Source organism: Musca vetustissima, unplaced genomic scaffold (genome assembly GCF_032173495.1).
Source record: "Musca vetustissima isolate MV318-11 ecotype Yass unplaced genomic scaffold, APGP_CSIRO_Mvet_v1 utg704, whole genome shotgun sequence".
Taxonomy (NCBI): Eukaryota; Metazoa; Arthropoda; class Insecta; order Diptera; family Muscidae; genus Musca; species Musca vetustissima.
In genome coordinates this window covers 1,023,452-1,038,603 of record NW_026876336.1, presented here as the reverse complement: position 1 = coordinate 1,038,603, position 15,152 = coordinate 1,023,452, and positions in this window count along the sequence as shown.

The window sequence follows — 15,152 nt, the reverse complement described above, 5'->3', positions numbered from 1 at the left end:
ACACACTCACGCTCTGGCACTCACTCGCCCACAAACATTTCGTCATTTGTGCCTTACCAGTGACTGTATGAAGGATATTTGTGACAGCCGGAAGCCTTGAAACCCCCCAAATGTTATTTAGATTCCCCGTTCTGCCATGCCAAAGCTATTTTGCTGAGCCATTGTTCTTCTTCGCTGTTCGTTCCCTCATTCCATTTCAGCGCTTTGACAATATTTCCCAAATGTTTGGAGTGTTGAGGATACAATTTTGACAATGTGTTGATTTTCAATTGTCATTAAAATATCCTGGAAATTTCGTTTGTTTGTTTTCTAAAGCAGTCTGTCCGCTTGGCTTTTGTGTGGCCACCAATTGTTGTTGTTGATGATGATTTGTAAGCGATACTTTTTTTTTGAATTTTTAACATGAAACTATTATCAAATAAGGAAGGAAGTAAGTCATTCTACAATATAAAAATGTTAAAAGTGTAGTGGATAATTTTAAGTTCAAAGGTTTCCAATTGTAAATTACGACTTCTTTTTGAAAATACTAGAAAGGGGGATACGGGAACAAGGGAATGACATTAAAAGGAAAAAATTTGTAAAGGAAACTGATAGGCTGACTTACAAAGATGAGAATTTTATAGGAAATAGTTTTTTAAATAGGATGAGCTAACGCCCCACCTGATAATCTGAAGTGAGACCCCCTAAATCATCTAATGTAACTCTCTAAAGAAGCCAGTATTTCTGGATTAGCCAATGAATATCCGATCTGAAAATCAGATTTATATCTAAATGAATTGAAGGAAATCACTCTAGGCAAGCCAAAGCGAGTCTCTACAGAAGTGCGGGTGGAAGCCTACATTAACAGAGAATGATTTTTCTTATTTGAAAAATCCTTTTTTCCCTAAGGATGGGTTTTTTTCCCGGAAGTCTTCTGGTCACTGAGAATGACTTTTTCTGTAGGAACATCTATAGAGAACTATGACAAATTCTATAGAAAACAAATTTACAGTTTATATAACTTTTTCTATAGAAGACAAATTCTAGATTAATTTTTTTATAAAAAAAATTAATGTAAGGATGACTTTTTGTATAGAAAAATATTCTATATAAAAAATCATATTTTTTCTATAGAACAAGTCTGTATTCACTGTAGATGATTTTTCTTTAGAAAAATTCCTCATTTTATGGAAGTTTGTTATTTCTATAGGAAAAAATGGCCTAATTTTTTTCTATCGAAAACATTTTCTCAAGTCACTTTGTAAGCCATCTGAAAGAAGTCTTTTAAGCGGCTTAAAAGAAAATCTCTACAGACGATCTATAGGAAGTCTCTGGAAACGAGTTAAAGAGTGTATCTAAATACGTCCTTGAAGGCCATAGTAATATTTATAAATACAGGTAGTGAAAAGTTCCCTAGAACCTGAGGATATTTTTTTTTAAGAAAATATCAGATCATTGTTTCCTAAAGGACCACCGTTTCTAAAATGAGTGTCAAAGGTCTAAGGAGGTCTAAGTAGCGTGTGCGAAACAAGTGTACACCACGCTGGGCGCCAAATTGAACTGAATTTCAATGGTCATATTAGTTCATTCAGTTGAAAAGTGGATCAGAGATGAGCTGAGGTAGTCGAAAGAACATAGATCCCTCCCTCTTCAAGAAATAACACTCAATAGACTGAGGTAACCTTTTCGGTTACCATCAGAATAATTTTTTTTTAGAAAAAAATTTCAGATCACTGTCTCCTAGAGGTCGTATTGAAGAAATTCAGGTTTGCCCAATCTTGACCATCCTCCCCCCAATGTTTTTTCGTCCGTAATCCAATTAATGTTGACCGGATGCAATGCTTGCTTTTGTTGTTGCTGCTGCTGTACACGGTGTTATTGCATTCGAATTGTGTCACTGTCAATAAAGAGGTGCGCCAAACAAAAGCAAAAAATTGGGTACAAAATTATTGCATGTCAACGGGAAAACGTAACAATTTTATTACCAAAAACATTGAAACAATACCAACAACCGTTGCCAATATAAAAAGCACAAACGCGTGTTGGGCGTGTGACCCGCCAGCCAGCCATCAAACCAATTGCATTAAATTTTCACAATTTGTGCAATTTTCATTTTCATTTTCGTTTTGCCTGGTTGTTGGCAAAACAAAAGACATCTGAAATGAAAAGCGTAAATTTTCCCAATAAAATATTTCTATGCACGCACACACACACATCGCTGGCTGGTATCCTTCAGGAAGTGAAGAATCCACCACAGCCACTAACTAAGGATGTTATAAAAATTGTTGCCACGTTTTGTCTAGGTTTCCATTTATTATTTTTGTTTTGGGTGCAAAAACAATTTTTATTGCTTATTTCGGGAGAGTTGTTGCAAGTGCATGTGGAGGATATTCCTAGTGTGCATCCTTAGGGATGTAAATGGGTGTGTGTGTTTGCTGGTGCGTAAATGTTCTTGTCTGTATTGTTATTTTTCGTTTCTTTTCCATTTCATTTTGATTATTTGCCTTAAAAGCGTTACAATTTCAATTTATTTACTGACATCGTCGAACAATAAAGATCTCCTTTATTTGAGCAGACATGCGGTAAGACAGGCAGGCAGACAGACAGACTGGTAAAGTAGTACAGCAAATATATAACGATTGACAGGGAAGAACAAGAATAAGGAAATATGTTGAATGGAGTACCATTAAAAGGGAATTTTAATTGAAATCGCTTTCCAAGACTAGAGATGTAAGAGAGAAATTTGAAAACAAAAAATTAGTTTTGAAGGGCTTTCATAATGGTGTAAAATATCTTCAAATATATATTTTTAGGAATGTACACGTTTTAACCTTTTAAATATATTTTTGAGGAATAAACGAACTTGTGTTATAATAATAAAATTAAGAAAATTTAGCACTATAGGAAACTCAATCTGGAATACTGCTTATGGAAGCTATTATGAAAAAAATCCTGTATACAAAAACCCTTCTGTAAGTATGAACTCATAAATCAATTTTTTATTTCCTCTCCTTTCATTGATTTGTTTGTATTTGTTTCGCTATAAAGAATTACATGCCAGCCAGCCACCTAACAACAACAGCTAGCCACAATTCTCACTATTATCCTTGCATAGTGCAATTCGTTACACATTACTGCTCCTCCTGCTGCTGGCCGATGCTCTATCTTCACATCGCCAGTTTATTAAGATTTTGGGGTGTTGATTACGTTTGCAATTTTCCAAACGCACACTTTGCGTCCGTACAAGTGTGTTCGCGTGTTTCCTTGCCATTCATAGATCTTTTGCGAGATAAATATCCTTCATCCTTATTGAATTTATGAGTTTATGCTTAATTTGTGGCCAACGGCATGCATGCATGCAGACAACCAAACAGCCAGCCACCAAGTTCTGGACCAATTGATAAAAATTGTTATCGTAAGAAGAATTGAGCAGGGCGAAAAAATTATGAATTGATATAAAAGATAAATGTTTTTCATGACAGAACAAGTTCAATTGAAATGATTGCCAGTCATGGTTGGTATTTTGTTCGATATCCGTTTCGTTTGGAAATCAATAGAAATGGAGGGGGTTTTTTTTCTTTTGATTCAGGCGTAAAGGAAATGAATTGTCAAAATTGTGCGATTGTTAATTGGTGGGAAATATTAGGAAAAATTCGTCGCACTTGCTGGGTGTATTGTGTTAATTGTTAAAGGTCAGATAATGAGGTTATGTGATACAAAAAGTGCATGAAATTCTTATCGACGATCTGAAGGGAGTCTCTGTAGAGAAACGAAAAGAAAACGATTAGGAAAATGTCTCCATATACGAGCTTGGGGTATCCCCATAGCAAAGAAATTGATCCACCATTTCTAAAAATTGAACTCCCAGGTCTGAGAAACGTGTGTGAAACAATTTTACACCACGTTGGGCGCCAACTTGAACTGAATTTGAATAGTCACGAGTTCATTTAGTTAAGTCGAAAGAAAGAGTCGAAAGAACATAGATCCCTCCCTCATCAAGAAATAACACTCACTACACTGATGTGGAACCACTTTTTCAGTTAAGAGCAGTGGCATTTATGCCTCAATTTGACACCACGTTGGACGCCACTGTAATGAACTGAATTTTTTTAGAATCATATGAGTGCCTTCAGCTCATTAAAGTAGACTTTGGGAGTTTAGACTGTAAGTTTTTTCAATTATGGTTACTAATATCTGAAATGGAAAATCATGTTGGGCGCCATCTGAAAAAAATGAAAAAAAAGTCTCCAAAGACAAGCTGAGAGAGTCTCCATTGCAAAGAAGCAAAATCCCAAATGCTTCTAAATATAAGACTCACAGGTCTGAGTTGCTTCAGTTAAACAATTTTACACCACTCTGGGAGCCAACTTGAAATGAACTTTAATAATCATTTGAGTCGATTAATAGGAGAAGATGAGCTGTGGGAATCGAAAGAACATAGTTTCCTCCCTTTTTAAGAAATAAGACTCACTAGACTGAGATAGAACCAATTTTTCAGTTATGGGCCCCAATTTAACAACATGTTGGACGCCACTTTAAAGAACTGAATTTTTTAGGATCACACGAGTGCCTCCAGCTCATCAAAGTAGACTTTCGGAGCTTAGAGTCTACAGAAAAGCTAAGGCAGTAATTACAGATCAGCTGAAGTAAGACTCTATAGACAAGCTAAATCGAGTCGTGCTGATGGGAGTTTCTGTAGAGGAGGAATGTTTTGTAGATGAATTAAGAGGAGCACCCATAGATCAACCATGAGGAGTGTCTATAGCTGAGCCAAAGGGACGAGAGAATGGAAACAATATACACTAGCGAAGCGAGACTCTATTGAAAACCGAGAAACCATAATCAAATTGAGACGCCCCTAAAGCGAGGAGCTTTTGCCGAATAGATGTGAATCTCTATAAACAACCTGGAGAGAGAATCTATTGACGAGCTGAAGAAAATCGTAGATTATTATAATAAATTAAGTTCACTAAACGTTTTTTATCGAAAATCGGTCGTAGATTTTTTAATCCGTAAAAAATCCGTTTTTTATTTTTAGTCCAATGTTATATATCTCAATTTATTCATTAATTATTTCGGAAACTTCTTCAATTCTTCAGATTGCTTCCAATAAACCCCCTCTCATGAAAACCACACAAAACCTAGCCGTAATTACTCTATTACCAAATAACCATCAAACTAGTATCAAACATTTGAAATAGTTTACTTTAGATAACTTTCACCCAAGTCCCCTACGCTCCCTCTCCCTTGGTCTCTTTTGCGAACTCTTAAGAATTCCTGTGGTTTCAAATACCGTTTAAGTTATAACCATAAATTTAATTTAAATTTCAATTAAATGAATGTCAAGAAAATCTGACAAACGAGCTCATTACCCGCTTGCCATGGATGACTGATGATGACGTAGATGGAAATTCTATGAAAATCTAAAATTTTCATTTAAAACCAATGATTGTCAGAAACATTTAAATTAACATAACTGACTGAATGACTGTTTGTCTGTCTGTCTGTCCATCAAACTACTTTCAAATGACAATCAACACAGAAATTTCTTTGGAGTTTGTTGTGGTTGCGGCTGCTGTTTCTGTTGCTGCTGGGGATTTTTTAATTAAATTCAAAACCATTTTTAATGTGATTAACCCCGAGATTGACCCTTTTTACAACTCATATGACAGACCACACATACATACACACTCACATACTGAGTTTTGGCATTTCTCAATTAAATTTCTTTAAAATTAACTCATATTAGGAGAGTTTGTTTATTCGTTGTGTGCCAAAACCTTGTTGAAGGGTCATTGTGACAAAAGCAACCAGCCAACAAACAAACATACACAAAATATGCAATACACCACACACATACACATGTACATCCATCCTTTTTTAATTGAATTGATCTCTGGGTGTTCGTTGCATCAGTCGGATCAACCCAACCCAATCCAACCATACCACCATCAGCTCATAATAATGTTCTGGTCATAGAAAACCGGTTTGCCTTTTTAACCAACTGAACTTCGTTGCACACAAACACGCACTCGCACGCACGGCACCGCACATCCTGACTGCTGGTAGTCACACAAAGTGGCAGAGAGAGTTCATCATTTCAAATGACCCCTGCTGAGTAGCTCTGGCTGGTAGAAAATTTAACACGAGCCAAAAATTGGAAAAATATTTTTCTTTCCGAAAAAAATCGTTAACAATGGTGGGGAAAACATGATTTCAGGTTCAATGCGTACAACATAATTTGGTGGGACAGTGGGCCGGAGAAGTTGGATTTGTTTTAATACAAATTTTAAAATATGTGATAACAACAGTGAATGTCATCTGCAGATGAATTTTGATTAAAAATTTGAAAAAAAAACTTATAAGGATAAATAACTCACATAAAATCATTAATATCTGAAACCTCATTTTCTCCACTTTGGGCGCCACCTTAATTAAAGTGATACATTCTATTAGTCTACTGACTTTCTTTACCTTGTATTAAATGGCATTCTATTAAAAATCGAATTCTACCTTGGGTGCCAAAATAGTAATTGCTCCGCAGGGAAATCTGTGAAACAATTTTACTCTCATTGGCCGCCAAGTCCGAGTACAAGGTCACTTCGCTAGAAAAATAAGATGAACTATAAATGCCAATTAAAGTATTTCGCACTATGTTGGGCGCCAAAAAATAATTGAGGATCATTTGGCTCCAATGCAATGCAATATGGACCATCAAGTTGGACGCTGAATTTTTTAATTTAGGCGCTTGAACTGAGACGCGTTATTTTTTCTCAGGTTCTCTCGCAACTATAATGGTTAAAACTGTAAAATCGTTGGGCGCCATTATAAAAAACATACTTCGTTGCGTTTCTTGAAACTCTCAGAATTGAGATACCTTTAGTGAGAGCAGTAGCTTCTGTTACTCAAATAACTCCACGTTGGGCGCCACCTGACAAAAAACTGAATTTACCTCGACTTTTTAAATTCGACGTTTGTACTGAGAGGTGGTATTTTTTTACATCGTATCTGAGTACTAATACTTTTGTATTCCTTGCTCTAGAATATTTTTTTGAACAAATTTTATATTCCTAGGCCCACTGTACTATCAAAAAGGCTTCGCTATTCAACAGGAAATGCGTATCATGTCTTTATGATGATGTTATAAAAATTGTTTTGTGTCTCTCTTCCTTTCCTCGAAACAATGTACAAAACAAAAAACTATAAATTTCACTACAATTTTTGGGTGAAAATTTATATGGTTTTCGGTATGAAATGAATTTTATTTTAAAACAACGGGGGTGTCACACAACTGCCCCTCCATTTAGTTAGTATGCTGGCAACGTACATCACGACACACACACACAAAGCAACCATTCTACGCTAGGGGGTTGAATGCTGCAATCATTTTTGCCAAAAGCCGTTAAAATTTTCGACGAAACGACATTCGATTAAAATTTAATACTACTCCCGCTGATGTTGCCGCCAGTTCTGCAAAATGCAATATTTAGCCAACACATAAAGCCGACACTTTGTTTAAATGTCAAACAAAAGTAAAAGTTTCAAATAACAATGACAATTTAATGGTCGTTGCTGTTGTTGTTGATGTCGATGTTGACCCAGAACAGGAAATAAAAATCGATCATAAGGCGTTACATTTGGATTACACCTACTCTGACTCGGACATCCGAAGGGTCAATTTCACACAAATGGCATTTCAACTGTTATTTGATGATGAGGTTTTGATATATTGAATGGATTTTTCTCGCTTTAAATTTTTATTGACGTTTTTGTTGGTGTTTCTTTGTGCAAAAATCACAATAACATTGCAATTGAAACTATTTAATTAAATTGGAAAATATGGGAGGTTTATAGTTTGGTGGTTAGGTTACCACCCAAGGCATAGATTTAATTGGAGTGTGCCATGGGACTTTGCTTTATAACTTATTTACAAATAAACACATATATTTTGGGATGGAATTGCGTAATATTATATTTTATTCTAAAGGAACGATCTGCAGAGTTTAATATTTATCGAGAAGCTCCAAGAAGTTTCTGGAGATTAGCTGAAGGTAGACGAGCAAATGGGAATCTCTAAATCTGAAGGACAACCATAAGAGTCTCTATAGACGAGCTGAACGGAGTCTCAATAGACCTTCTGAAGGCAGATTCTATAGGCGAACTGAAGGGAGTCTCTGTACACGAGCTGAAGGGAATCTCTGTAGACATGCTGACGAACAGCAGCCGGTCTACGGATGAACTGAAAGGAGTCTCTATAGATGCATTGATAGGAGTCTATGTAGACAAACAGCAACATGTCTGTAGATAGGAGTCTTCGTCGAAGAACTGAAAAAGCCATTTTAGACAACCAATGAACATATTTCCTAAAATGTAATCATAATGGCCCTACATAATTACAACTTTTTCTCCTTTCGTTTCAATTAATTTACACACAATTTGTTTTTTGTTAAAAAGCAAACCCAAACCACTCACAATATTGATGCATTCAGTTTTTTTTTCGTTTGTAATTCTCCTCATACAAATTTTGTTATTTGTTTTTTTTTCTGGAGGTAACTTTCACCATATTCCTTTCACAGAAAACTCTGACAGTTTGACAGCAAAATGTTGTTCTACATAAATACTCAACAATAGAAATTGATAGACAGCAGCGGGCACCTGTTACAGTGATGGGTTTGATCAGGGATAGTAAATTTTCATCGAAAAATAAATAAATATATTTTTCTTTGATATGAGTATGTTTTTTAAAGGCTACTGTATACTGACGTATTTTGATGTGGGACTACCACATGTTTGTTTATTTTTTAATAATTCGTATTAATTTTTTTTATTTATTTTGTGTTTCTTTTTAAATTAATATTTTTAAATGATTTCTTCTTTAAGCTTAAGACTTAATTACATTTTTTTTTTTTTAATTTTCTCAAATTTTAAAGCTCAAGAAAATTAATCTCTTATTAAAACAATTTATTTAAAACCTCCTCGATAAAGTTTTCTTCCTAGAATTCCTCCCTATTCACTAGAATTTATTTATGTCTGTATATCTTCCCCTAGCATTTGTGGAATTTATGTTTCGCAGACAACATTTCCCCAATAGATCATTTTAACAATTTACAGCATTTGTTTTTCTTCTCGTCTCTTTAAAAAAAACTATCCCCAAATCATTTATTCATTGGCAACATAGTTTAATGCCCTCATTCGCATTGCCAAACAAAACATTTTCGCTTTCATTTTGATTTACAACATTTATTACAAACCATCAACATTACAACATGTTGTAACCTCCAAACAATCTCAACATGTTGCTATTACAACAATATTCCTAAAAAACAGCATTACTCTCAAAACACATATACGCTGATTATATTCTTATTGGAATTTCGAAAACATGTTGTCTTCTCTTGTAATTCTTGTAATCAAGAGAGCTGTGGTAAAGTATTGCTGTGTGTGATGGGCAACATTTCTCTTTTGCAGTCGCTTCATTTAAACATGTTTATTAATAGATTGAAATGTTTGCTGGCATAGCAGGAAACAGAGAAAATAACACCTGTTGCTAAAAAGAAAATATTTTTCTTCACTGAATCTTTTTTCTATAAGAAAAAATATCCTCAGAATTTATGAAATTTCCTCTATGAAGAAAAAAATGTCTTCCTGCAGGAGTAATTGTATTTAAAAACAAATCATTCGTAATGAATGGCTCGTTTTGTGCACACAAATTTATTTTCTAGTAAACATATATCTAAGAAAAGTAAAACAAAGAATATATTTAATTTTTTGAGATACATAATTTTTTTAAAATGCTTATCAAATCCATGAATTTTCGGAAAAATATATATATTTTTAATAAAAACATCTAAAAAAAAAACCCTTTTGAAAATATTAGTTTTCGTGAATTTTAGGTATATATTTTTGTTTAATACCTTAACCGTCAGTCGTCTCTCTAAAGGGGTCTTTCGATCCCCTTTTCCAGAAATAATTGAAAAGTCATTAAAAATAGCAGGTCTGAATATTCTACAAAAATGTTCCCCATAAAGTTTAAGGACGAAAATAGTCTCCATGAAATTTTCAAATAATTCACTGAACAAAGAAGTGGGTATATATAATAAATACATAAAAAAATCAAAAAATATTAGTAATTTTTTCTATGGAAATTTGCCAGTACCTTTTTAAGAATAATGTATATTGACGTATATTATTTTATTTACTTTCAATAGTTAATTCAAACTATAATTATTTCCTTCCTAAATTTATTTCCCAACTGCATTCTCTGCGAATATCTCACAACATGTTTACTGGTCCATAAAAAAGAGTACATTTCAGCATTGAATGCCAATTGTGTTTTGCCCAGAGAGCAACACACTCCCATTCAATTGGGATGTTGCAAAAGTATTGCGTGAGCAGCAACACAACAATGTTTTATTCGAATTCGGATGTTCTTATTCGTAACAGTTCAGTTAATACCAAAACAGCGAGGCATTAACAACACAAAGCGTCGCAGTTCGGATGGCATAAAACAGAATCACACACGAACGAAACGAATACGCACCAAAACACGACGATAGCAACATTCAGTGTTCAAAGAACAAAACAAAAGAGCAGCAAAGCAATACGAATTTGTTTTGTTGTTGTTGTGTTGAACAGTAATGAGAACCAGTTCTTTCTTTGCATTCATTGTGCTGAACGGGAAAACAAGTGAGGAAAAGGAAACGTTAATCGTGCACACACACACATACACACCCTTACTCTGCCACTGCTGCTACTCACAATTAGCGCGACGTGCTTAACCCCAAAGAGTAAGAGCGAGAGAGAGAGTGCATTTTGTGTTTTTGAGAGCCAAATTGGTGGCGTATGAGTTTTGTGCTACGCTTTGTAGGTTTGAGTTTTAACGGCCGCCAAACAAAAAGACAGTTGTTTAACGATAACGAACGTGTTAAGAACGTTTTTGGCTAATAGCGAACGAAGCGCAGTAAACAGCGGGTCAAGTGTGAAGTGAATAGAAGTAAAAATATATCAAACAAAAAACAACAAGAAGAATATTTAAGAGAATTCTCTAAAGACAAAGACATTTGTCTTTGTTCTATGGAATTAATTGAATTCCATCTAAATGAATTCGAAATAAACAACAATAATTAAATAAAAAGTGTTTTTAACAAAATATTGTTTGACCAAAAAAAGAAAACACCTTTGCTGTGAATAATTTTGTTTTTTGTTTGCGTGTGACAAGCACTAAAATAGCCAATTATAAATTAGTGGTAGTGTGTCAATGTCTGAGTAGACGACTCCAACCAACAACAAACACCTTCCAGCCCCACCATCATCAACGTCAACAACTGTAGTTTTGTTTGACACTCACGTGCTGACAACGGATTGGAAAAATTAAATGGTTAGTGTTAACATAAAAAATATTTTTTTTTATTTTTTTATAAAAATAAGGAGAAGAAAAAAAGAATGAAATAAACAAAAACTTTAAGAAGATATTAAAATATTTTTGAGGAAAATAAAAATAGACTTAAAAATCGAGTCCGGCTATTTTGAAAAATGAAGTATTGCGTATAAATATGTGTGTTAATACAACAATTTAAAATCTCTTCAATTAAAAACAACGAGCCTAGAAAATATTTATAGATTTTGGAATGCTGGATAAAAATAGGAAAACATTTATTCTTATATTGAAAAAAATCCGTTGCCGTGAAAATTAAATTATTCGCAGTTAACAAATCGAGTCGTACGATACAAAAAATCTTCTTAAAATAAGCATCCTTTTAAAAATCCTTTAAAAAACTTGATTTAATACCACAGCCTGTCCAATTTATTTTAATCACTTGTTTTGGTCCATAATTCTTTTGTGTATTAAAAATGACATAGGAATTTCTCAATAGGAAAAAACGCCGACTAAAATATTGTTAATGTTTTTTATTTAAAATATTTTTCATTAATAAAATTTTTTAAACTAGGTAATTTTTTTATAAATATATTTAAATTTTTTTTAATTAAAAATATTTTACTTAGATTGTTACTGAAAAAATTTTATTTGATTAAAAATTTCTTGTCAGGAATATATTCAATAATATACATTTTTTCAACAACAATTATTGAATAATTTTTTCATTGGACATTTAAAAAAATACAAAAAAAAAGATTTTGTCTTATTTATATAAATACATTTTAATGTTAAAAATATTTTTTTATTAAAAAGTGAAAATATTTATTTCGTTTATAAAAAATATTTTGATGAATAATTTACAATTTTTTATTAAAAATATAGCAAAAATGACAAAATAAATATATTCAATTATATTATTTTCAATAAAAACTTTTTCATTTTTTTTTACATTAGACCTTAAAAAATGTTCAATTTCAGAATATATTTTGATATATATTTTTGTCAAATAAAAACTATATTTTCATAAAGAAAACTCAAAATACTTATTTGCGTTTATAAAAAATGTATAATTTACAATTTTTTTGTACAGATTTTCATTAAAATTTAAATAATTTTAATTTTTTATTTAATTACGCAAATATTTTTACGATTTCCTTTTAAAATTCCAAAATATTTGTTCCACATATTTTCGAATTCTTATCCAAATTCCCATTTAAATATCAAAAATGAAAATGAATATTTTATTCGATATTTATTACCTAACCTTGAACTATATTTCTGTGATACTTTTATCTTTATTTTCTGAAAATATTTTGAAATTATTATTTCGTTTTTTTTAATTAAGTTCTTCATTAGTTGGCGTTGTTATCATTTTTTGAAAATCTATTTGTTTTTGTAGTTTTCGTTGCATTCACAATTTTTTTTTTTTTTTCGTAGCCCCTGTATCCATCACTGTGTATTTGATTGAAGTCGAAACAAAATAAAAACTCATTTTCGCTTTATATTCATGATTGTTATTTCACTTTTTTCTGTTGGCTTGGTTATGCGACGCTGTCATCTTTTTCTTCACTGCTCTCCAAGTTTATTTTTAGTTTTGTTGTTTGGCAATAAGGGGCCAAGCTGAAAAAACCGGCAACGTACCAAGAGTCCAATAGTAAAAAATACAGAAGAAACAGCTAAGATAAAAACAAAAAAATCCAGATGCAGAGGCCAAGAAAAAATTTGCCGTAAAAAAATATGACAAAAACAACATTAATGCTGTTTTTGTTTTAAACGGACAGCAAAAAATAACAAATAAATCAATGGAGTCAATAAACGTTTAAACGCCATAAAAACAAATAAAAATATATAAAAGGATTTTGAGAAATGGGAAAAAATCGCGAAAATTTTGAAAGTAAATTTTTAAAGAAATAGGATATGGATTTTCCATTTCAATAATATTTTTTTATATACAAAAATTACTAGCAATCACTTCCATTTTGTAGGAAACAATTAAAAAAAAAACTTGAATTTTTAATACCCATCTTCCTCAATTTTAATTATATGTCATAATCGATTTATAATAATATCGCAAATTAAAAGAAAATTGTGTTTTTAAACAATTATTAAGCCGCATCTTTTTCTAAAATTCATTAAGATTTAATCAACAAAATAATATTTTGCCTTCGGCTTCAATGAAGATGTTTTCTTTAGATCTTCAGCTTCTCTGTAAAGTTCATCAAAAATTGCCAATCATCAACAAGTTTTGATTTATTATTGTTTTTTACTACATCTGTGTTAGTTAATAATTTGTTTATAAAACGTATTAAGTTTTTTTTTCAAACCGGTTTGCTAGACTGCAAACTTTGTAAAAGAGAATAAACAAAGAAAGCAAGGCAATAATTCATTCATAAAGAATGTTCTCCACATTTATTGATTTCATGACCAAATCAATGACGTTTTGGTATTTCGTTTTTTACCCTCTTTCCGATAATGAAATAAATAACGAAATCAAAGGTTTTTAAGTGAGTCATTTCTTCTCCTCTCCAAAAATTCCAATGAAAAATTAAGCACCTTATCACGTCTGCCACATGTGTGGAACTTTAATACTCCATATAATATGGTACAGTAGGTTCTGATCATTGCTTTGAATAATCTGGCCCCAATTGTCCAAAATTCATTACATATTTTTAATAAATAACATTTTCCCAGATAACATAACCTACAATCAAAAATATAAATATTTTTCATTTAACTCAATTGTTACACCCATAATAACAAAAGGCAGTACGTACAGGTTGTAGCTTGTTCATTCAAGAGAATTAAAACTTTACTCTTTGACAAACAAAACTGCTGTATATCACAAAGAGAAAAAGAGAGCATGCATAACAGATCATTACGTTTTCCCATTCCCATTTGGGAAAGAGAGCGAGAGCTCACCGTGTGACTTGATAATTACTGTTGACTGATTGCCTTTTGTTACCTCTATTGATTTGTTGGCCACTTGAGAGTGTGAGAGTCAGATAGTGTGTGCGTGCATGAGTCGCTGTGCAAGCCCAGTTGATTTTGAACACTCTTTTTGTTCCTACCATTACCCCTTTACTTGAGAGCTTGCCGACTCTTGTTATCATCAACCAACAATACCTGTTTTGTGGTATTTATCTACTAATGTCGTTGGTGTTGTTGTTGTTGCTGGTGTACAGGTAAAGCACACAATAACACCACGAATATTTCGTTTGCATTCCTATTGTTGATTGCTGTAAGTCAAGCATAACACCAGAATTCTCTTGGCTGCTCTTTACTCAAACTTGGAGAACTCTGTTGTTTGCTAGAGAGGTTCTGTGTGGAGTTCTTTAATCGGTCAAATGGAAAAAAAACGATACAAAGTTTACACTAGGCAACAGGGAATAAAATAAGTAAAATAATAAATTTATAAAATTAAATGGGAGGCAATGATAAAAATATTTAAATAAAATTAAATTACAAAAATAAATTGAGAATAATATAAATTTACAATTAAAATAAATATTAATAAAGAAAATCGGTTAAAAATTATATAAAAGGCTGATATAGAAAATAAATAAAAAAAAATGATTGGGAAAATTTTAAAAAATATTTTTTAAGCATTAGTTTTCGATTTTTTAGTATAAAATTCCAATAAAAAGGGAAACATATAAAATCAAGATTTAAAATTATACAATATAGTAATTAAAATAAATATTCATAAATGACATAATTTTTATTTAAAAAATCAAATAATTTTCTCTGTGAAATTAGAAACATTTTCTCGAAATGATTTTTTTTAGAAAAATAAAAA